The 23,522-nt window shown below is 43.6% G+C and overlaps 1 pseudogene; it reads left to right on the forward strand.

The window, feature by feature from the left end:
* Positions 1-1,220: 1,220 nt before the first annotated feature.
* The window catches only part of LOC135510172 (low affinity immunoglobulin gamma Fc region receptor III-A-like), a 99,264-nt pseudogene continuing 76,962 nt past the window's right edge, over positions 1,221-23,522 (forward strand).

A 23,522-nucleotide genomic window follows, 5' to 3' on the forward strand; every position in this document is an offset into this window, starting at 1 on the left:
GAAGTTGTTTAGTTTGTCTGGGAGCAAGACATCGTGGTCCTCGACGGGGCTGGATTTATTTTTTGTAGTTCGTGATTGAGTGTAGACCCTGCCACATACCTCTTGTGTCTAAGCCATTGAATTGCGACTCTACTTTGTCAGTATTGACTGATAGTAAGGGTTAGGGGTCAATCCCTTTCAGGTCTACATTAGTAGGGGTTAGAGGTCAAGTCCTCTCAGAATAACACAGTTTAACGGACATGGCCTAGGGGTGGGAGGGTGGTAATGAAGAAATAAACAGTGGTAGCGGAAAGTAAAGCCAAGATAATCTACTCTCTCTTCCTGTCTTTCATCACGTCGTCAGCAGGGCCTTCTGTGTGTAGTCAGAACAGGAAGGAGGAGGAGTACGGTCTATAAATCTATAACTGGAGATTACAGATAATCTCTCAGCATCAAGACAGGATGGAACTGACTGGCAGCTCTGTAAATTCTCTCTCTCTCCTTTGTTTTGTTGACGTTGACGTTGATATTGGGGCGGCTAATTGCCGCCTAGTGGTTATATCGTTGGGCCAGTAACCGAAAGTTTCCTATATCAAATCCCCGATCCGACAAGGTAAAAATCTGTCGTTCTGCCCCTGAACAAGGCAGTTAACCCCACTGTTCCTAGTTGTAAATACTGCCTAGTTAAAAAAAGGTAAAATGTATATATGTATTGTTTAATATATACAGTGGGGAGAACAAGTATTTGATACACTGCCGATTTTGCAGGTTTTCCTACTTACAAAGCATGTAGAGGTCTGTAATTTTTTATCATAGGTACACTTCAACTCTGAGAGACGGAATCTAAAACAAAAATCCAGAAAATCACATTGTATGATTTTTAAGTAATTAATTTGCATTATATTGTATGTAATCTGTATGGTGTAATGCATATATATTTTAATGTCTATACATTGTTTATTATCTGTATAGTTTAGTATCTATATGGTTTAATATATGTATAGTTGAATATCCATATAGTTTAATATCTATATAGTTTAATATATATATAGTATAATATCTATATAGTTTAATATCTGTATCGTGTATTATCTATATTGTTTAATATCTCTATAGTTTAATATCTATATAGTTTAATATCTATATGGTTAGCAGAAGTAAAGCCAAGATAATCTACTCTCTCTTCCTGTCTTTCATCACATCGTCAGCATTTCTATAAGTGGAGATCAGTCTCACTCAGAATCAAGACAGGATGGAACTCACACCACTCTGCTGGCTACTCTGTTGGTAGTCTACTGTTTCCACCCCTAGGGGGGTCAGGGTCTCAGTGTGTCAGAACAGGAAGGAGGAGGAGGAGGGTCTGTAAGTCTATAACTGGAGATCAGTGTCTCACTCAACATCAAGATAATATGGAACTGACACTACTCTACTGGCAGCTCTGTAAGTACTCTCTCTCTCTCTCTCTCTCTCTCTCTCTCTCTAAATGGTTTAACACCTGTATAGTTTAATATCTATATAGTTTAAGTGCATTATCTATAAATATATATATATATAAATTGGGGCGGCAGGTAGCCTAGTGGTTAGATCGTTGGGCCAGTAACTTGATCAAATCCCCGAGCCGACAAGGTAAAAATCTGTCGTTCTGCTCCTGAACAAGGCAGTTAACCCACTGTTCCTAGTTGTAAATACTGCCTAGTCAAAAAAGGTAAAATGTTTAATATATATATAGTTTAATATCTACGTATTTTAATATCTATATAGTATAATATCTATACAGTGTAATATATTAATGGTTTAATATCTGTATAGTTTAATATAAATACTGTATATAGTTTAATGTCTGCAAAGGTTTATACATTTAAGGTTTAATATATATATAGTTTAATATCTATATAGTTTAATATCTATATAGTGTAATATCTTTATAGTTTAATATCTATATAGTGTCATATCTATATAGTGTAATATCTATATAGTTTAATATCTATATAGTTGAATATCTATATAGTTGAATATCTTTATAGTTGAATATATGTATGGTTTAATATCTATATAGTTGAATATCTATATAGTTTATTATATATATAGTTTAATATCTATATAGTTTAATATCTATATAGTTTATTATATATATAGTTTAATATCTATATAGTTTAATATCTATATGGTTTAATATATATATCGTTTAATATCTATATAGTGTACTATATGTATGGTATAATATATATACTGTATATAGTTTAATGTCTGCAAAGGTTTATACATTTATGGTTTAACATATATTAATATATATATAGTTTAATATCTATATAGGTTAATATCTATATAGTTTAATATATGTATGGTTATATTTACAGTATATATTTATATATAGTTAAATATCTATATAGTTTAACATCTATATGGTTACATATCTATATAGATTAATAGCTCTATGGTGTAATATTGTACTTTATTGTAGAATATCTGTATGCTTTTACATCTTGCCAACAGCATACCAACCTGCATCCCACTGCTGGCTTGCTTCTGAAGCTAAGCAGGGTTGGTCCTGGTCGGTCCCTGGATGGGAGACCAGATTCTGCTTGAAGTGGTGTTGGAGGGCCAGTAGGAGGCACTCTTTACTCAGGCCTAAAAAATATTGCAATCCCCCAGAGCATTAATTGGGGACATTACTCTCTGTAGTTTGCTGTATTATGGACGTTAAATGTGTGTCCTGACTCTCTGAGGTCATTAAAGATCCCATGGCACTTATCGTAAAAGTAGGGCTGTTAACCCCAGTGCCCTGGCTAAATTCCCAAGGTGTCCCTCATATCATCATAGTAACCTAATCATCCCTAGCTTACAAATGGCTCATTCATCCTCCTCCTCTCCCCTGTAAATATTCCCCAGGTTGTTGCTGTAAATGAGAATGTGTTCTCAGTCAACTTACATGGTTAAATAAAAAAGTCTTAAAAGTTCAATGGCTATATATAGTAGTTTAATATCTGTATGGTTTAATGCATATGTATTTTAATATCTATATATTGTTTATTATCTGTATAGTTTAGTATCTATATAGTTTAATATCTATATAGTTTAATATCTGTATAGTGTATTATCTATATTGTTTAATATATATATGGTTTAATATCTATATAGTTTAATATCTATATAGTTTAATATCTGTATAGTGTATTATCTATATTGTTTAATATATATATATGGTTTAATATCTATATAGTTTAATATCTATATAGTTTAATATCTATATGGTTAAATATATGTACAGTTTCATATCTATATAGTTTAATATCAGTATTGTTTAATAATAATTGTATATTTTCATATCTTTATGTTTAAATTTCTGTATAGTTTCATATCTGTATGGTTTAATATCGATATAGTACATAACTATTATTTAAAATCTGCAAATTTTAGTATTTATATTTGGATAATAAATCAACACTGCCTCAGTCCTCTGCTGTGCCCTGATTGTATTAATGTTGATGATATCTGGAAATGTGCATGTACACCCTGGCCCATCTATTGTTGCTAGGCCCAGATTCTGACTTGTGCTCTGATATCTGTTTCACTGATTTCTGCTCTCGTAAAAGTTTTCTGCACATTAACACTAGAAGCTTGAAAGTCATTTTTTTGTCGGCCATTAATAAAATGAGAATAAAAAACAGGTTCAGCCCCTGGTTCGAACGTGGTCTTGTAGAGTTACTCCACCTCATTTGGTCGAAAGGCTGAATTGCATACTCAGGCTGACTGGCTCTCGTTCCGGTAAATTATAAATGCATAAATATGAGCCTATCCAGAGGGAAACTACAAAGGGAAACACAGACGCGAGCTGCCCAGTGACGTGATGGATTACCAGGACGTGTACTCAAAGCATGCGATGACCAACTGGCAAGTGTCTTCACTGATATTTTCAACATCTCCCTGACCGAGTCTATAATACGTACAGTTGAAGTCGGAAGTTTACATACACCTTAGCCAAAAAAAATTAAAATGCCCTGACTTATGTCAGTTAGGATCACCACTTTATTTTAAGAATGTGAAATGTCAGAATAATAGTAGAGAGAATAATTAATTTCAGCTTTTATTTCTGATATCACATTCCCAGTGGGTCAGAGGTTTACAAACACTCAATTAGTATTTGTTAGCATTGCCTTTAAATATTTTAACTTGGGTCAAACGTCTCGGGTAGCCTACCACAAGCTTCCCACAATAAGTTGGGTGAATTTTGGCCTATTCCTCCTGACAGAGCTGGCTAACTGAGTCAGGTTTGTAGGCCTCCTTGCTCTCACACGCTTTTTCAGTTCTGCCCACCATTCCCTCCTGCAGCAAAGCTACCCCACAACATGATGCTGCCACCCCCGTGCTTCACGGTTCGGATGGTGTTCTTTGGCTTGCAAGTCTCTCATTTTTCCTCCAAACATAACGATGGTCATTATGGCCAAACAGTTCTATTTTTGTTTCTTTAGACCAGAGGACATTTCTCCAAAAAGTACGATCTTTGTCCCCATGTGCAGCTGCAAACCGTAGTCTGTTTTTTTTATGGTGGTTATTATTTTGGAGCAGTGGCTTCTTCCTTGTTGAGCGGCCTTTCAGGTTATGTCGATATAGGACCCGTTTTACTGTAGATATAGATACTTTTGTATCTGTTTCCTTCAGCATCTTCACAACTTTGCTGTTGTTCTGGGATTGATTTGCACTTTCACACCAAAGTACGTTCATCTCTAGATGACAGAATGTGTCTCCTTCCTGAGCGGTATAACGGCAGTGTGGTCCCATGGTGTTTATACTTGCATACTATTGTTTGTACAGATGAATGAACCAGACTTGTGGAGGTCTACAAATTTTTTTTCTTGGCTGATTTCTTTTGATTTTCCCATGATGTCAAGCAAACAGGCGCTGAGTTTGAAGGTGGGCCTTGAAATACATCCACACGTACACCTTCAATTGACTCAGATTATGTCAATTAGCCGAACAGAAGCTTCTAAAGCCATGACATCATTTTCTGTAATTTTCCAAGCTGTTTACTTGTGTCATGCACAAAGTAGATGTCCTAACCGACTTGCCAAAACAATTGTTTGTTATCAAGAAATGTGTGGAGTGGTTGAAAAACCAGTTTTAATGACTCCAACCTAAGTGTATGTAAACTTCTGACTTCAACTGTACATGTTTCAAGGAGACCACCATAGCCCCTGTGCCCAAGGAAGCGCAGTTAACCTGCCTAAATGATTACCGCCCGTAGCATTCACATCGGTAGCCATGAAGTGCTTTGAAAGGCTGTTCATAGACCCACCCAATTTGCATACCACTCAAACAGATCCACAGATGACGCAATCTTAATCACACTCCACACTGCCCTTTCCCACCTGGACAAAAGGAACACCTATGTGAGAATGCTGTTCATTGACATACCTTAAGGGAACATTTTGACATTTGTTGTATGGTTAGTGAGAAAGTCCATATTGCAAATGTACGGTCCCTTACTAGATGTCCGAAAACGTTTGTAAAATTTGCGGTCGGCTTCTGGCCTTGCGGCAGGGCCGGACCTACCGGAAAGTCATTAAATGAACTTTCTCGGACATTCGGTTTCCGTTTTATAAAATAATCAAATTTTGGTCAAATTTTGGTCATTTTTCCGATGTCCCGGAAAATCCCACAAGAGGGCATAAGCAATCATATTGCAATTGTACAAAACATCATGAATCACGATGGGGCCTTATCTCCAAAACGGAAAATATTTTGAAGCCAAAACTTGGTGAGCGTAGGTTTGGCATAATGGGCAGTTGGCCCCGAACAAGATGGCGTCTAGGCCTCAACGGTTTTTGAGTTATGGCCATTTTTCTGGGAAAAAAGGTCCAAAATGAAAATAGAGAAATTATTTTTCAACTTCACGTCAAAGTTAAGGAGCCTCTGGTGTCAATAAAAAAAGAACCAGCCATTTATCTAACGTCATTTAAGAGAAATCATAAAATGTCAAATTGGTGATGTTCAAAAATAGTTTTTTTTTAAACAGTTACAGATCCAGTTGAAGGGTGTTCATACGAATCTTTTTAACTTCTTGCGTTGAGCCATCCCGGATCCGGTATCGTGACTATAGCCTCAAGCTCATTACCATAATGCAACGTTAACTATTCATGACAATCGCAAATGAAATAAAATTAATCTATTTGGTCTCAATCTTAGCCTTTTGTTAACAACACTGTCATCTCAGATTTTCAAAATATGCTTCTCAACCATTGCAAAACAAGCATTTGTGTAACAGTATTGATAGCCTAGCGTAGCATTTAGCGTTAGCATTCAGCAGGCAACATTTTCACAAAAACCAGAAAAGCATTCAAATAAAATAATTTACCTTTGAAGAACTTCGGATGTTTTCAATGAGGAGACTCTCAGATAGCAAATGTTCAGTTTTTCCTGAAAGATTATTTGTTTAGGACAAATCGCTCCGTTTTCTGCGTCACGTTTAGCTACGAAAAAAACCTGTATCCAGGATTGTGTAAATCTATCCGCAAGCTCATTAGCATAACACAACGTTAACTATTCATGAAAATCGCAAATGAAATGAAATGAATCTATTTGCTCTCAAGCTTAGCCTTTTGTTAACAACACTGTCATCTCAGATTTTCAAAATATGCTTTTGAACCATAGCTAAATAAGCATTTGTGTAACAGTATTGATAGCCTAGCATAGGATTATGCCTGTCTTTCAGCATGCAACATTTTCACAAAAAACAGAAAAGGATTCAAATAAAATAATTTACCTTTGAAGAACTTCAGATGTTTTCAATGAGGAGACTCTCAGTTAGATAGCAAATGTTCCATTTTTACAAAAATATTATTTGTGTCGACTAATCGCTCCGTTTAGTTCATCACGTTTGGGTAAAAAAATATATATATATTAAGTCATTAAAACGCAAACTTTTTTCCAAATTAACTCCATAATATCGACAGAAACATGGCAAACCGATGTTTAGAATCAATCCTCAAGGTGTTTTTCACATATCTATCGACGATAAAATCCTTTGTGGCAGTTGACTTTCTCTTCTGAAGAAATGGAACGCGCATGGACCTACAGATTACGCAATAATTTCGAGACAGGACACCGGGCGGACAAAAGGTAAATGTAGTCTCTTATGGTCAATCTTCCAATGATATGCCTACAAACACGTCACAATGCTGCAGACACCTTGGAGAAATGACACAAAGGGCAGGCTCATTCCTGGCGCATTGACAGCCATATAAGGAGACATTGGAACACAGCGCTTTCAGAATCTGGGGCATTTCCTGTATGAAACTTCATCTTGGTTCTGGGGCACTCACAGATATTATCTTTGCAGTTTTGGAAACGTCAGAGTTTTGTCTTTCCAAGGCTGTCAATTCCATGCATAGTCGAGCGTCTTTTTGTGACAAAATATTGCACTTAAAACGGGCACATCTTTTTATCCAATAATGACATAGCGTCCCCATAGGTTGAAGAGGTTAAAGTGTGCTGCGGAAGGAGAGTCGGACCGAAATGCAGCGTGTAAGTTACTCATGTTTATTGAATGAAGACAAAACGAACGAACTAACACGAATAACTAATAAATACAAAAAAACAACAAACAGAACGAAACCTAATACAGCCTGACTGGTGAAACTAACACAGAGACAGGGACAATCACCCACGAAATGCAAAGCGAAAAACAGGCTACCTAAATATGGTTCCCAATCAGCGACAACGAGAAGCACCTGACTCTGATTGAGAACCGCCTCAGGCAGCCAACCTAATTAACACACACACACACCCCTAACCAGCTACAATCCCAACTACTACAAAACCCCAATAAGAAAATACAATACAAAATAACCCCATGTCACACCCTGGTCTGACTAACTAATAAACTAAAACACACAATACTAAGACCAAGGCGTGACAGAACCCCCCCCCCTAAGGTGCGGACTCCCGAACGCACCTCAAAACCATAGGGAGGGTCCGGGTGGGCGTCTGTCCATGGTGGCGGTTCCGGCTCCGGACGTGGACCCCACTTCATAAATGTCAATGTTCTTCCCCTTCGCGTCCATAGATAATCCACCCTAACCGCCGACCATGGCCGAATAGTCCTCACCCAGAACCCTACATAATAGAAGAGCAGCTCGTGACTGAGGGGCAGCTCGGGACTGAGGCAGCTCGGGACTGAGGCAGCTCGGGACTGAGGGACAGCTCGGGACTGAGGGGCAGCTCGGGACAGAGGGGCAGCTCGGGACAGAGGGGCAGCTCAGGACTGAGGGGCAGCTCAGGACTGAGGGGCAGCTCAGCACTGAGAGGCAGCCCATCACTGAGAAAAAGCCCAGTACTGAGATGAAGCCCAGCCAGGAAGTTGAATCCGGCAGATCCAGGCTGACTGGCGGATCCTGGTTGACTGGCGGATCCTGGTTGACTGGCGGATCCTGGCTGACTGGCGGATCCTGGCTGACTGGCGGATCCTGGCTGACTGGCGGATCCTGGCTGACTGGCAGATCCAGGCTGACTGGCGGATCCTGGCTGACTGGCGGATCCTGGTTGACTGGCGGATCCTGGCTGACTGGCGGATCCTGGCTGACTGGCGGATCCTGGCTGACTGGCGGATCCTGGCTGACTAGTGGATCCTGGCTGACTGGCGGATCCTGGCTGACTGGCAGATCCTGGTTTACTGGCGGATCCTGGCTGACTAGCAGATCTGGAAGAGTCTGGATGACTGGCAGATCTGGAAGAGTCTGGATGACTGGCAGATCTGGAAGAGTCTGGCTGACTGGCAGATCTGGAAGGGTCTGGTTGACTGGCAGATCTGGAAGAGTCTGGATGACTGGCAGATCTGGAAGAGTCTGGATGACTGGCAGATCTGGAAGAGTCTGGATGACTGGCAGATCTGGAAGAGTCTGGCTGACTGGCAGATCTGGAAGAGTCTGGCTGACTGGCAGATCTGGAAGAGTCTGGCTGACTGGCAGATCTGGAAGAGTCTGGTCGACTGGCAGATCTGGAAGAGTCTGGTTGACTGACAGATCTGGAAGAGTCTGGTTGACTGGCAGATCTGGAAGAGTCTGGTTGACTGGCAGATCTGGAAGGGTCTGGCTGACTGGAATGGTCTGGCTGACTGGCAGATCTGGAAGAGTCTGGCTGACTGGCAGATCTGGCTGCTTCATGCTGACTGACGGCTCAGGCTGCTCCATGCAGATTGACAGCTCTGGCGGCTTCCTGCAGATTGGCAGCTCCATGCAGACTGGCAACTCCATGCAGACTAGCAGATCTGGAAGAATCTGGTTGACTGGCAGATCTGGAAGAGTCTGGCTGACTGGAATGGTCTGGCTGACTGGCAGATCTGGAAGAGTCTGGCTGACTGGCAGATCTGGCTGCTTTATGCTGACTGACGGCTCAGGCTGCTCCATGCAGATTGACAGCTCTGGCGGCTTCTTGCAGATTGGCAGCTCCATGCAGACTGGCAACTCCATGCAGACTGGCAGCTCTTTGCAGACTGGCAGCTCTGGCTGCTCCATGCAGACTAGCTGCTCCATGCAGACTAGCAGCTCAGGCTGATCTATGCAAACTGACAGCTCTGGCTGCTCAAGGTAGACTGGCAGCTCAGGCTGCTCTATGCAAACTGACAGCTCTGGCTGCTCAATGTAGACTGACAGCTCAGGCTGCTCTATACAAACTGACAGCTCTGGCTGCTTAATGTAGACTGGCAGCTCAGGCTGCTCTATACAAACAGGAGGCTCCGGCAGCGCTGTAGAGGAGGAAGGCTCTAGAACCGCTGAACAGACGGGAGACTCCGACAGCGCAGTAGAGGGAGAAAGCGCTGGCTGCGCTGAACAGACAGGAGACTCCAGCAGCGCTGTAGAGGAGGAAGGCTCTAGAACCGCTGAATAAAGGGGAGACTCCGACAGCGCAGGAGAGGGAGAAAACGCTGAACAGGCGAGGCGCACTGAAGGCCTGATGCGTGGTTCTGGCACTGGTGGTATTTGGCCGAGGACACGCACAGGAAGCCTAGTGCGGGGAGCTGCTACTGGAGGGCTGGGGTGTGGAGGTGGTTCTGGATAAAGGACAGGCACAGGAAGCCTGGTGTGAGGAGCTACTACCGGAGGACTGGTGTGTGAAGGTGGCACAGGATGGACTGGACCGTGAAGGAGTACTGAAGAGCCTGAATGCAGGACTGGCACAGGACGTGAAAGGCTAGGCTGGTACTCAGGAGGCTTAGTGCGTGAGGCTGGCACACTTTCCACCAGCCGACTAACACGCACCTCAGGACTAGTATGGAGTGCTGACCCAGGTGCCATCAAATCCCCGACACGCTCCGTCGGCCGAATATTATATCTAAAGCACCAAACTAGCAACTCCCTCATTAGACTCTCCTCCAATTTTCCCATTAACTCCTTCACAGTCTCTGCTTCGCTCACCTCCAACACTGGTTCTGACCTCCTCCTTGGCTCTTCACAATAAACAGGGAGAGTTGACTCAGGTCTATCTCCTGACTCAGCCACTCCCCCTGATAGCCCCCCCCCCAAAAAAAATTGGGGCTGCTTTTCGGGCTTCCATCCACATCGCCGTGCTGCCTCCTCATATTTGCGCCTCTCCGCTTTAGCCGCTTCTAATTCTTCCTTGGGGAGGCGATAATCACCAGGCTGAGCCCAGGGTCCTTTTCCGTCCAGTTCCTCCTCCCATGTCCAATTCTCCAAATGGTGTAGCCTCTCCCACTGAAGCTGCTTCTGTTGTTTCTCGTGTAGCTCCCGTTTGCGCTGCTCCTGCCTGTTGACGCGCTGCTCCTGCCTGTTTACACGCTGCTCCTGTTTACTCTTCGCCTGCTGCGCTTTAGGGCGGCTACACTCTTCTGGTTTAGCCCAGGGTCCTCTTCCGTCCAGGATTTCCTCCCATGTCCAGAAATCCTTATAACGAGGCTCCTCTTTGCGCTGCACCTGCCTGTTGACACGCTGCTCGGTCCGAGTTTGGTGGGTGATTCTGTAACGGCGTTCTTTTGTTGTTGAAGGAGAGTCGGACCGAAATGCAGCGTGTAAGTTACTCATGTTTATTGAATGAAGACAAAACGAACGAACTAACACGAATAACTAATAAATACAAAAAAAAAAAAACAGAACGAAACCTAATACAGCCTGACTGGTGAAACTAACACAGAGACAGGGACAATCACCCACGAAATGCAAAGCGAAAAACAGGCTACCTAAATATGGTTCCCAATCAGCGACAATGAGAAGCACCTGACTCTGATTGAGAACCGCCTCAGGCAGCCAACCTAATTAACACACACACACACCCCTAACCAGCTACAATCCCAACTACTACAAAACCCCAATAAGAAAATACAATACAAAATAACCCCATGTCACACCCTGGTCTGACTAACTAATAAACTAAAACACACAATACTAAGACCAAGGCGTGACAGGAGCTCTGCGAGATTTCTGTGATTTTCTATGATTTTCTGAAATAACACACACTCACTAAACCCTCTGTAAATAACTCAGTTCTTAACGTAAAGACTTATAACTCAGGATTCCCCAATCAGGATATGAGTTTATTTATAGCTTCCTGTGCCAACCGGAAGTGCCTTACATGGTGTCATAGTGGCTGTTTCCAAGGGTTAAAAAGGTCAGATCTTTTCAAAACTTCATATGTGTGATTAGGCAACCCCCATTAACTGTAAGTCAGTCATTTCTCCCAACAGATGTTAAAGAAAAGCTCTCTCTCACACACACACACAGACATACCCACACAGCAAGGATGGAGTGACAAAGTGCAGTGCTTAAAGACACACAGAGCCTGCAATGGCATTTCCATATTCTCTAGGCCGTGGCGAGTTCAACGAGATGCCCCGCTTGACCGTAGCTCGCTCTGATGGACACTGACTTGCTTGGTTTTTCATATTGGAAATGCAACACAAGTCAACATCCAAAAGAAAAATGTTGAAAAAGTGAATAAAAAAAAAACTCATCACCCCCCAAAAAAGTGCTTTCTGGACCGTTTTTCGAAATTATTTCGATTTTTTTGTCAATTACACATGTGTAAGAACTGTATGAATATACTTTTGTCCAATTTTATTATCATCATTTTTTTTTATTACTTGCGCATAAGGAACATGGTTTGTCCATTTGCAATACGATTTCATAGGAAGTCAAAAGTCAAAAGTCAAAAATTGCAAAATGTTATAAAAAACTTCACACACGCCTAAAAAAGTGCTTTCTGGACCGTTTTTCAAAATTCTTTCAATTTTTGTGTCAATTACACATGTATAAGAACTGTATCAACATACTTCAATCATATTTTATTATCATAATTTTTATTTATTTTTTACTTGTGCATAAGGCATATGTTTTCTCCATTTTGAATATGATTTCATAGGAAGTCAAAAGTCAAAAATAGCAAAATTTTATAAAAAACTTCACACACCCTTAAAAAGTGCTTTCTGGACCGTTTTTCGAAATTCTTTCGAATTTTGTGTCAATTACACACGTATAAGAACTGTATCAACATACTTTAGTTGTATTTTATTATCATTATTTTTTATTTTTTTTACTTGTGCATAAGGCATATGTTTTGTGGGGGCCAAATATCATAAGAAATTTGACATGCTCAAAAATCCTGCAGAAATGCTAAATTGACTGGCCTGATGAACTCGGAACTAGTTGTTCCCTTCCATCACTCGTTGTGTTGATTTTATCATGTCCATTTGGTGATGTTTTTTTCACTATTGCACTATTGCACAAATGCACTATTGCACGTGCATTTGCAATATGTTTCAATGGGCATTTACCATCACGAATTTGTCACGCTCAAAAATCCTGCAAAAATGCAAACTTGACTGGCCTGATGAACACAGGATGGCCGGGCATTGATAGTGGGTCTTCTCCATCGCTCGTTGTGTTGATTTCATTATGTCCATTTGTTTATGTTTTTTCACTTTTGCAAAGTCACTGTGCATTTGCAATATGGTTCAATGGGCATTTACCATCACGAATTTGTCATGCTATAAAAATCCTGCAGGAATGCGAAATTGACTGGCCCGATGAACTCGGGATGGCTGGGCAGTGACTCTGGTTCCTCTCAATCGCTCGTTAGGGTTGATTTCAGAATGTCACTTTGGTGATGGTACCTCACTCTTTAAACATATTGCAACTGGACAAGAGTCACCAGCAAGTCACCGTCCATCAGTCAATTAGAGATCATTCTGATACCAAACTGATAAAAAACTGACACCAAACCAGCTTTTTCCAACTCATTTAGAAGCCAACTATCACATATGTCAGAGCAGGCCCAAAATTCACAGCGCCTTCAGTTTAAAACACAATAAAAACGTAAAACACGTAGTTACGTTCTAGCTGCGGGTCCAGTTCAGACATTATGTGTAGGCCTATATGAGGCGACTCCGAATCCCGAGTTTCGGCTCGATAGGTCCTTCGGTGCTCGAGCAAATCCCTAATTGGTGCTGAAAATCCACTTTTTTCCATGCCTTGCTATGGGGTCCTTGAATGAGCTATCGGACAGAAACGTTGGGGTCCGTCTCTATGGGCCGAGCCGGTTTCAATGCACCTAGTTGTGTGTCTCTGAGACTTTTCTAAATGTCGTCATTTTCGTAATGGTCAAAATGAATTGAAATCATTGCAAATGTACGAGGCTGTTTCTCCGTCTGAGAATCTTCTAGAGCCACCTAACTCACCACGCACTATCGACCTGAGGTCTAGAACAGGTTTCTAAAGTTTCAGAACTCTAGGTCTGACGGTTCGTTTTTACCTCGAACAAAGCTAAATATTGCAGCCACTGTCTGTCTCTACGCACCCCAATACGTCCCTCCTTCCAAGTTGTGTGTGTGTGTGATTTAGTTTTCCTTAGAAATTGTATGGTAAAAATGACTGATTTACAGTTACTGGGGGTTGCCTAATCACACATATGAAGTTTTGAAAAGATTTGACCTTTTTAACCCTTGGAAACAGCCACTATGACACCATTTAAGGCACTTCCGGTTGGCACAGGAAGCTATAAATTTACCCATATCCTGATTGGGGTATGCCTTTACAGAATCCTGAGTTTTAAGTCTTTACGTTAAGAAGTGAGTTATTTACAGAGGGTTTAGTGAGTGTGTGTTATTTCAGAAAATCATAGAAAATCACAGAAATCTCACAGAGCTCCGCAGCACACTTTAAAAAGATTCATATGAACACCCTGCAACTGGATCTGTAACTGTTTTAAAAAAAAAAACTATTTTTGAACATCACCAATATGACATTGTACGATTTCTCTTAAATGACGATAGATAAATGGCTGGTTCTTTTTTTTATTGACACCGGAGGCACCTTGACTTTGACGTGGAGTTGAAAATAATTTCTCTATTTTCATTTTGGACCTTTTTTTCCAAGAAAAATGGCCATAACTCAAAAACCGTTGAGGCCTAGACGCCATCTTGTTCGGGGCCAACAGCCCATCATGCCAAACCTACGCTCACCAAGTTTCGGCTTCGAAACGTCGTGATTCGTGATGTTTTGTACATTTGCAATATGATTGCTTATGCCCTCTTGTGGGATTTTCTGGGACAGTGGAAAAATGACCAAAATTTTATTATTTTATTAAACGGAAACCGATAAAGTTCGCTTGATGACTTCCCGGCCCTGCCGCTCGGCCCGACGCCGTCCGCAAATTTTTGAAACGTTTTCGGACGTCTAGTAAGGGACCGTACATTTGCAATATGGACTACCTCACTAACCATACAGCAAATGTCAAAATGTTCCCTTAAGGTATGGTAGACCATTCCATTCTTGTCAGCCGACTAAGGAGTATTGGTGTCTCTGAGGGGTCTTTGGCCTGGTTTGCTAACTACCTCTTTCAAAGAGTGCAGTGTATAAAGACAGAACATTGCTGTCTCAGCCACTGTCTGTCTCCAAGGGAGTTCCCCAAGGCTCGATCCTAGGCACACAGCTCTTCTCAATGTACATCAACAACATAGCTCAGGCAGTAGGAAGCTCTCTCAACCATTTATATGCAGATGATACAGTCTTTTACCCAGCTGGCCCCTCCCTGTATTTTGTGTTAAACGCTCAACAACAAAGCTTTCTTAGTGTCCAACAAGCTTTCTCTACCATTAACCTTGTTTTGAACGCCTCCAAAACAAAGGTCATGTGGTTTGGTAAGAAGACTGCCCCTCTCCCCACAGGTGTGATTACTACCTCTGAAGGTTTAAAGCTTGAGGTAATCACCTCATTAAGTACTTGGGAGTATGACGGTACACTGTCCCTCACATATCAAAGTTGCAGACTCAATCTAAATCTAAACTAAGTTAAATCTAGACTTGTAATTGCTCCTCTTTCACCACAGATGCCAAACTAACCCTGATTCAGATGACCATCCTACCCATGCAAGACTACTGAGATGTATTTATAGACCAACAGGTTAGGGTGCTCTTGAGCGGCTAGATGTGCTTTACCATTCGGCCATCAGATTTGCCACCAATGCTCCTTATAGGACACATCACTGCACTCTATACTCCTCTGTAAACTGGTCATCTCTGTATACCCATCGCAAGATCCTTATATGAAAAACTACCTTAGTTCTCACTCCCCCTATCTATGATACCTACTGGTTGATCCTTATATATAAAAACCTCTTAGGCCTCACACCCCTATCTGAGATATCTACTGCAGCCCTCATCCTCCACATAACACCCGTTCTGCCAGTCACATTCTGTTAAAGGTCCCCAAAGCATCCCTGTCTTTTCAGTTCACTGCAGCGAACGAGCTTCAACAAATACTCAGACTGGAACGTTTTATCTCCATCTCTTCATTCAAAGACTTATATTGACAGTTTTGGCTACTTTATATAAATTAATAAAAAATCCTACAATGTGATTTTCTGGATTTTTTCCCCCTCATTTTGTCTGTCATGGTTGAAGTGTACCTATGATGAAAATGACAGGCCTCTCTCATCTTTTTAAGTGGGAGTACTTGCACAATTGGTGGCTGACTAAATACTTTTTTGCCCCACTGTATATCTACATATTTCCATTCATTTGTACGGGTTACCTTCAGATGAAGGTTTAATATCTATATATATATCTCCAAGCTTCCATTCATTTGTATGGGTTAATATCTATATATTTTTCTCCATACTACCATTCATTTGTATGGGTTACCTTCAGATGAGTCCCTTGACACTTGGAGAACAACGTACTTTCCACAGCAGATGGAAAGTAACACAGGAGGATTGAAAATCTCTTAAACTGATGGATTTGGGATTTTTGGATTATGTTAGTTAGATCAATAGACTCTTAAGGACATTATTATCTGTGTTAATTTCTCTGTGTGTTTCAGTGTTTCCATCATGTACCATAGTGATAGTTCTCTCTGTGTGTTTCAGTGTTTACATCATGTACTATAGTGATAGTTCTCTCTGTGTGTTTCAGTGCTGTTGAGTACACTGGTATGCTGTAGCCTCGGACAAGGTGGAGGTGAGTACATTTCTCTATATTAATCACCTGTTCTATAATAGTAACATTTCTCTATATTCATCACCTGTTCTATAATAGTAACATTTCTCTATATTCATCACCTGTTCTATAATAGTAACATTTCTCTATATTCATCACCTGTTCTATAATAGTAACATTTCTCTATATTCATCACCTGATCTATAATAGTAACATTTATCTATATTCATCACCTGTTCTATAATAGTAACATTTCTCTATATTCATCACCTGTTCTATAATAGTAACATTTCTCTATATTCATCACCTGTTCTATAATAGTAAGATTTCTGTCAGGACCCGGTTACGAACCTGGGTCTCCGGAGTGAGAAACAGTCACTTAACCAACTGAGCAACGAATAGTCAGCAGAACCCAGAAGATGAGGCAGACACAGCAGTACTTAAGACGGTGTATTTAATAAAGTAAAAAAGAGAAGTCCTTCAATACAAAAAGGCAAATCCACAAGGTGGTAGGAATAGCACAAAAAAGCCTCAAAAGATTCTCAAAAACAAAAACAAAAAACAGAATTCCACAAGAGCGTCCACCGGAATCAACTAGAGCACACAGAACACTAGGGCTGGGTGCTAACATACAAACACAGAGCACAGAACTGAGGGAAACTAAGGGTTTAAATACAATCAGGGGAAACGAGGCACAGGTGCAAATAATAATGGGGAACAAGGGAAAAAACATAAGGTCAAAAAGCACAATGGGGGCATCTAGTGACCAAAACCCGGAAAAACCCTGGCCAAATCCTGACAGAATCCCCCCCCTAGGAACGGCTCCTGACGTTCCTACCAGCTCTCTCAGGGTGGAGGGCCCTGAACTGACGAATGAGGTCAGGGTCCAGGATGTCTTTGGCAGGAACCCAGGAGCGCTCCTCGGGACCGTAGCCTTCCCAGTCCACCAGATCCTGCCAGGACCGCTGCACCCGGTGGGAATCCAGTATCCGATGGACGGTATAAGCCGGCTGGCCTCCAATGACACGAGGCGGAGGGGGAGGTCTGTCTGCCGGGACAAGGGGAGAAAAAACAACAGGTTTTAACAATGAAATGTGAAATGTGGGATTAATCTTAAGGGATCTGGGTAAGTGTAGGCGATAAGAAACTGGGTTAACTCTCCTGGCAACCTTGAAGGGACCGATGTATTTTTGGGACAGCTTGCGAGACTCCACCCGTAGAGGTAAGTCTCTTGTGGAGAGCCAGACTCTCTGGCCGGGGCGCAGGGTAGGCCCGGGACGGCGACGTCTGTTGGCTTGTTGTTGGTACCTCTGTGAGGAACGCATAAGATTAAGACGGGTCTTCCTCCACATGAGCCGACAGCGTCTGACGAACTTCAAGGCTGAAGGCACTCTGACTTCTGCCTCCTGGTCCGGGAACAATGGAGGAGCATAGCCAAACTGACACTCGTGCGGGGACATACCAGTGGAGGAGGAGCGCAAGGTGTTGTGCGCGTATTCGGCCCAAACAATAAAGGATGACCATGTGGACGGGTTGTCACGAGTCATACATCAGAGGGTGGTTTCCAGCTCTTGATTCATCCTCTCTGTTTGGCCGTTGGACTCCGGATGGTACCCTGAAGATAGACTGGCAGAAGCCCCCATGAGTTGGCAGAAGGCCTTCCAAAACCTTGAGGCGAACTGGGGACCTCTGTCAGAAACCATATCTTGAGGAATGCCGAAGACTCGGAACACATGATTAATTACCAACTCAGCCGTTTCCTTGGCAGAAGGTAACTTAGTCAGAGGGACGAACCTGGCCGCCTTTGAAAACCTGTCGATTATGACTAGGATAGTAGTATTGCCATGGGATGGAGGAAGTCCAGTAATAAAGTCCAATGAGATATGGGACCAGGGTCTGTGGGGAACAGGTAAAGGGTGAAGGAGTCCTTGAGGGCGGAGGTGAGAAGATTTGCCCTGGCAGCACACGGGACAGGCATTGACGAAAGTGGCAACGTCTTCTCTTATGGTAGGCCACCAGAACTTACGCTGGATGAACTCCAAGGTGCGACCTACGCCCGGATGACAGGTGAGGCAAGAGGAGTGCCCCCACAGAAGGACCTGAGTCCTCACTGCCTTGGGGACAAACAACCGATTGGCAGGACCTCCTTTCGGGTCCGGTTCGCTAGCTTGAGCACGTCTCACGGTATCCTCAACTTGCCACGAGATCGGAGCCACAATCTTAGCAGCAGGAAGGACAGGCATGTCCGTGTCATCTCGAATGGCAGGAGCGTAGACTCGGGACAGGGCATCCGGTTTGAGATTCTTCGACCCGGGCCGATAGGTGAGGATAAACTGGAATCGATTGAAGAAAAGAGACCATCTAGCTTGTCTAGAGTTCAACCGCTTCGCCTGCTGGATATACTCCAGATTTTTTGTGGTCCGTAAGCACTTGAAACGGATGAGAAGCCCCCTCGAGCCAGTGTCTCCATTCCTTCAATGCCATCTTAACCGCTAGGAGTTCACGATCCCCCACATCGTAGTTCCTCTCAGTCGGGGTAAGCCGGTGTGAGAAGAAAGCGCACGGATGAAGCTTCTTGTCTTCACCCCTCTGAGACAGGACAGCTCCAACACCAACCTCTGATGCGTCTACCTCCACCACAAATGGTTCATCCGTAGTCGGTAGTATCAGGATGGGAGCAGAGAGAACGCGCTGCTTGAGTCCTTGGAAGGCCGTCTCAGCTTCTCTTCCCCACAAAAACCTTGCATTGCCACCCTTGGTTAAAGCTGAGAGAGGGGCTGCCACCAAGCTGAAGTTCTTGATGAACTTGCGGTAGAAGTTTGTGAAGCCCAGGAAACGCTGAACTTCCTTAACGGATTTGGGGGTGGGCCAATCCGCTACCGCCCCTACCTTCCTGGGGTCCATTTGGACTCGACCGGGTTCCACTACAAATCCCAGGAATTGTACTCGGGATGAATGGAATTCACATTTTTCCGGCTTAACGTACAGATGGCTGTCCAGGAGGCGTTTGAGTACTTGTCTGACATGCTTAGTGTGTTCTTGAAGGGAGCTCGAAAAGATGAGGATGTCATCCAAGTAAACAAACACAAATATGTTAAGCATATCCCTAAGCACATCGTTTATGAGCGCTTGGAACACCGCTGGGGCGTTGGTCAGGCCGAAGGGCATCACCAAGTATTCATAGTGACCAGTAGGCGTGTTGAAAGCGGTCTTCCACTCGTCACCAGGTCTGATCCGCACAAGATGGTATGCGTTCCGCAGGTCAAGCTTAGTGAAAAAAACTGCTTCCTGGAGCAGCTCGAAGGCTGTGGCCATAAGGGGTAGCGGGTAACGGTTACGGACGGTTATGGCATTGAGTCCCCGGTAGTCGATGCAAGGACGTAATCCACCGTCTTTCTTGGCCACAAAGAAAAACCCTGCTCCCGCCGGGGAGGTGGATGGACGCATGAGGCCTGCTTCCAGAGCGTCCTTGATGTAGGTATCCATAGCAGCTCGTTCGGGTGGAGATAGGGAAAAGATCCGACCCCTGGGGGGCAAGTGCCCGGAAACAGGTCGATGGGGCAATCGTAAGGTCTATGGGGTGGTAGCATGGTGGCCCTCTGTTTGCTAAACACCAGTTTGAGGTCATGGTAACACTCGGGAACTCGGGTCAGGTCGATGGATTCTAAAGACTCGGGAGTAGAACTCGGGGAATTCTGGAAAATACAAGTAGCTTGGCACGTAGGACCCCACTGCTTGATAGTGCCCACAGACCAGTCGATGTGAGGGTTATGGCTGTGAAGCCAGGGGTATCCAAGGACGAGAGGGAACTCGGAACAGGAGATCAAATGAAAGTTCATCAATTCCTGGTGTTGTGAAACTGAAAGTCGCAAGGAGGTAGTGACATGAGTGACAAGTCCAGATCCCAAAGGGCTTCCATCCAATGTAGTGACCCTCATGGGTTCACTTAGAGGTTCAGAGGGAACGCCATTCTCCTTCGCCCAGACACCATCCATGAAGTTACCTGCGGCTCCAGAGTCTACCAAGGCTTGAAGGTGAAGCTTGTGGTTGTCCCAGGAGAGGGTGACTGGAATGAGCAGACGGGAGTTGGACGGATGGGAGGAGGTTATGTTTCCCGTTACAGTTCCCCCCGGTCTGTACGGGACAGAGCGTTTCCCTGGAGCCCGGGACACGTGGAACGGAAATGGCCCGGTTTGCCGCAATATAGACAGGCGTCGCTCCCTCATCCGGCGGTCTCTCTCAGCCTGGGAGATGCGTCCAATCTGCATGGGTTCCGATGGAGCCAGCGAGGATAAAGGTGGGGACTCGGAGCTGGGACTGATAGGGGCTAGAGGTCTACGGTTGAGTTCTCTCTCTCAGACGCTGGTCAATGCGTGAGGCCAACTTGATCAGGGACTCGAGATTGTCCGGTGGTTCCCGAGTGGCCAGTTCATCTTGGATAGTGTCGGAAAGGCCTTTCAGAAAGCACACCGTGAGCGCCTCATTGTTCCAGCCACTTGCTGCTGCCACCGTGCGGAACTGGATGGCATAGTCCGTCACGCTGCGCCAACCTTGGTGGAGAGTCAGGAGCTGTTTGGCTGAGTCAGAACCACTGCTTGGGCCTTGAAACACTCATTTGAATTCCTCAGCAAAGGCAGAGTAGCTGGCACAGCAGGAACTATGGGCATCCCACACAGCAGTAGCCCAGGCCAGGGCTTTTTCCGACAGCAGGGTGATGATATAAGCGATCTTAGACCGGTCGGTGGGAAACGACGAGGGTTGTAGCTCAAAGGAGAGAGAACATTGGGTGAGAAACCCTTTACAAGCACTTGGATCACCTGAGAACCGTTGGGGAGGTGGAAGACGAGGTTCAGCCAGGGGGTTAACTGCCATGGGTACGTGAATATGAGGTACTGGGACGGGAACTGTTGCCGGGGTAAGACGATCAGATATTTGCTTAATGGAAGTCAGCATCTCCGACAGAAGATGAGAATGTCTAGCCATTAAGGCCTCTTGCTGAACCAGGGCGGCTTCGTGGCGTTGGACAGTCTCCTGGTGGTGGGACAGCATGGCAAAAAGGTCCTGGGAACTGGCTGCCTCTGGGTTCATTTTTGGCTCTGTGTTTCTGTCAGGAACCAGTTACGAACCTGGATCTCCGGAGTGAGAAACAGTCACTTAACCAACTGAGCCACGAATAGTCAGCAGAACCCAGAAGATGAGGCAGACACAGCAGTACTTAAGACGGTGTATTTAATAAAGTAAAAAAGAGAAGTCCTTCAATACAAAAAGGCAAATCCACAAGGTGGTAGGTATAGCACAAAAAAGCCTCAAAAGATACTCAAAAACAAAAACAAAAAACAGAATTCCACAAGAGCGTCCACCGGAATCGACAAGAGCACACAGAACACTAGGGCTGGGTGCTAACATACAAACACAGAGCACAGAACTGAGGGAAACTAAGGGTTTAAATACAATCAGGGGAAATGAGGCACAGGTGCAAATAATAATGGGGAACAAGGGAAAAAACATAAGGTCAAAAAGCACAATGGGGGCATCTAGTGACCAAAACCCGGAAAAACCCTGGCCAAATCCTGACAATTTCTCTATATTCATCACCTTTTCTATAATATTAACATGTCTCTATATTCATAACCTGTTCTATAATAGAAACATTTCTTTGTGGTCTCTTCATTGGTTTTGACTTGATGTCAATCTGCAGTCTTTATTCAACTCTCTTGGAGTCCAGGATAATGTGGGTAGAGTCCAGTGTAGTGTGGGTAGAGTCCAGTATAATGTGGGTAGAGTCCAGTATAATGTGGGTAGAGCCCAGTGTAGTGTAATTAGAGTCCAATATAATGTGGGTAGAGTCCAGTATAATGTGGGTAGAGTCCACTATAATGTGGGTAGAGTCCAGTGTAGTGTGGGTAGAGTCCAGTATATTGTGGGTGAAGTCCAGTGCAATGTGGGTAGAGTCCAGATTAGTGTGGGTAGAATCCAGTGTAGTATGGGTAGAGTCCAGTATAATATGGGTAGTGTCCAGTGCTGTGTGGGTAGAGTCCAGTATAATGTGGGTTGAGTCCAGTATAATATGGGTAGAGTGCAGTATAATGTGGTTAGAGTCCAGTGCTGTGTGGGTAGAGTCCAGTATAATGTGGGTTGAATCCAGTATAATATGGGTAGAGTGCAGTATAATGTGGGTAGAGTCCAGTGTAGTGTGGGTAGAGTCCAGTATAATGTGGGTAGAGTCCAGATTAGTGTGGGTAGAGTCCAGTGTAGTGTGGGTGGAGTCCAGTGTAGTATTGGTAGAGTCCAGTATAATGTTGGTAGAGTCCATTGCTGTGTGGGTAGAGTCCAGTATAATTTGGGTTGAGTCCAGTGTAGTGTGGGTAGAGTGCAGTGTAGTGTGTGGGTAGAGTCCAGTGTAGTGTGGGTAGAGTCCAGTGTAGTGTGGCTTAGAGTGCAGTTTAGGGTGTTGGTAGAGTCCAGTATAATATGTGTAGAGTGCAGTATAATGTGGGTAAAGTCCAGTATAATGTGCGTAGAGTCCAGTATAATGTGGGTAGAGTCCAGTATAATGTTTGTAGAGTCCAGTATAGTGTTGGTAGAGGCCAGTGTAGTGTGGGTAGAGTCCAGTATAATGTGGGTAGAGTCCAGTGCACTTTGGGTAGTGTCCAGTATAATGTGGGTAGAGTCCAGTATACTGTGGGTAGAGTCCAGTATAATGTGGGTAGAGTCCAGAAAAATGTGGGTAGAGTCTAGAATAATGTTGGTAGAGTCCAGTATAATGTGGGTAGAGTCCAGTATAATGTGGGTCGAGTCCAGTGCAGTGTGGGTAGAGTCCAGTGCGGTGTGGGTAGAGTCCAGTGTAGTGTTGGTAGAGTCGAGTGTAGTGTGTGGGTAGAGTCCAGTATAATGTGGGTAGAGTCCAGGATAATGTGGGTAGAGTCCAGCATAATGTGGTTAGAGTCCAGAATAATGTGGGTAGAGTCCAGAATAATGTAGGTAGAGTCCAGTATAATGTTGGTAGAGTTCAGTATAATGTGGGTAGAGTCCAGTGTAGTGTGGTTAGAGTCCAGTGTAGTGTTGGTAAAGTCGAGTTTAGTGTGTGGGTAGAGTCCAGTATAAT

Source organism: Oncorhynchus masou, chromosome 23, assembly GCF_036934945.1.
Source record: "Oncorhynchus masou masou isolate Uvic2021 chromosome 23, UVic_Omas_1.1, whole genome shotgun sequence".
Classification (NCBI taxonomy): Eukaryota; Metazoa; Chordata; class Actinopteri; order Salmoniformes; family Salmonidae; genus Oncorhynchus; species Oncorhynchus masou.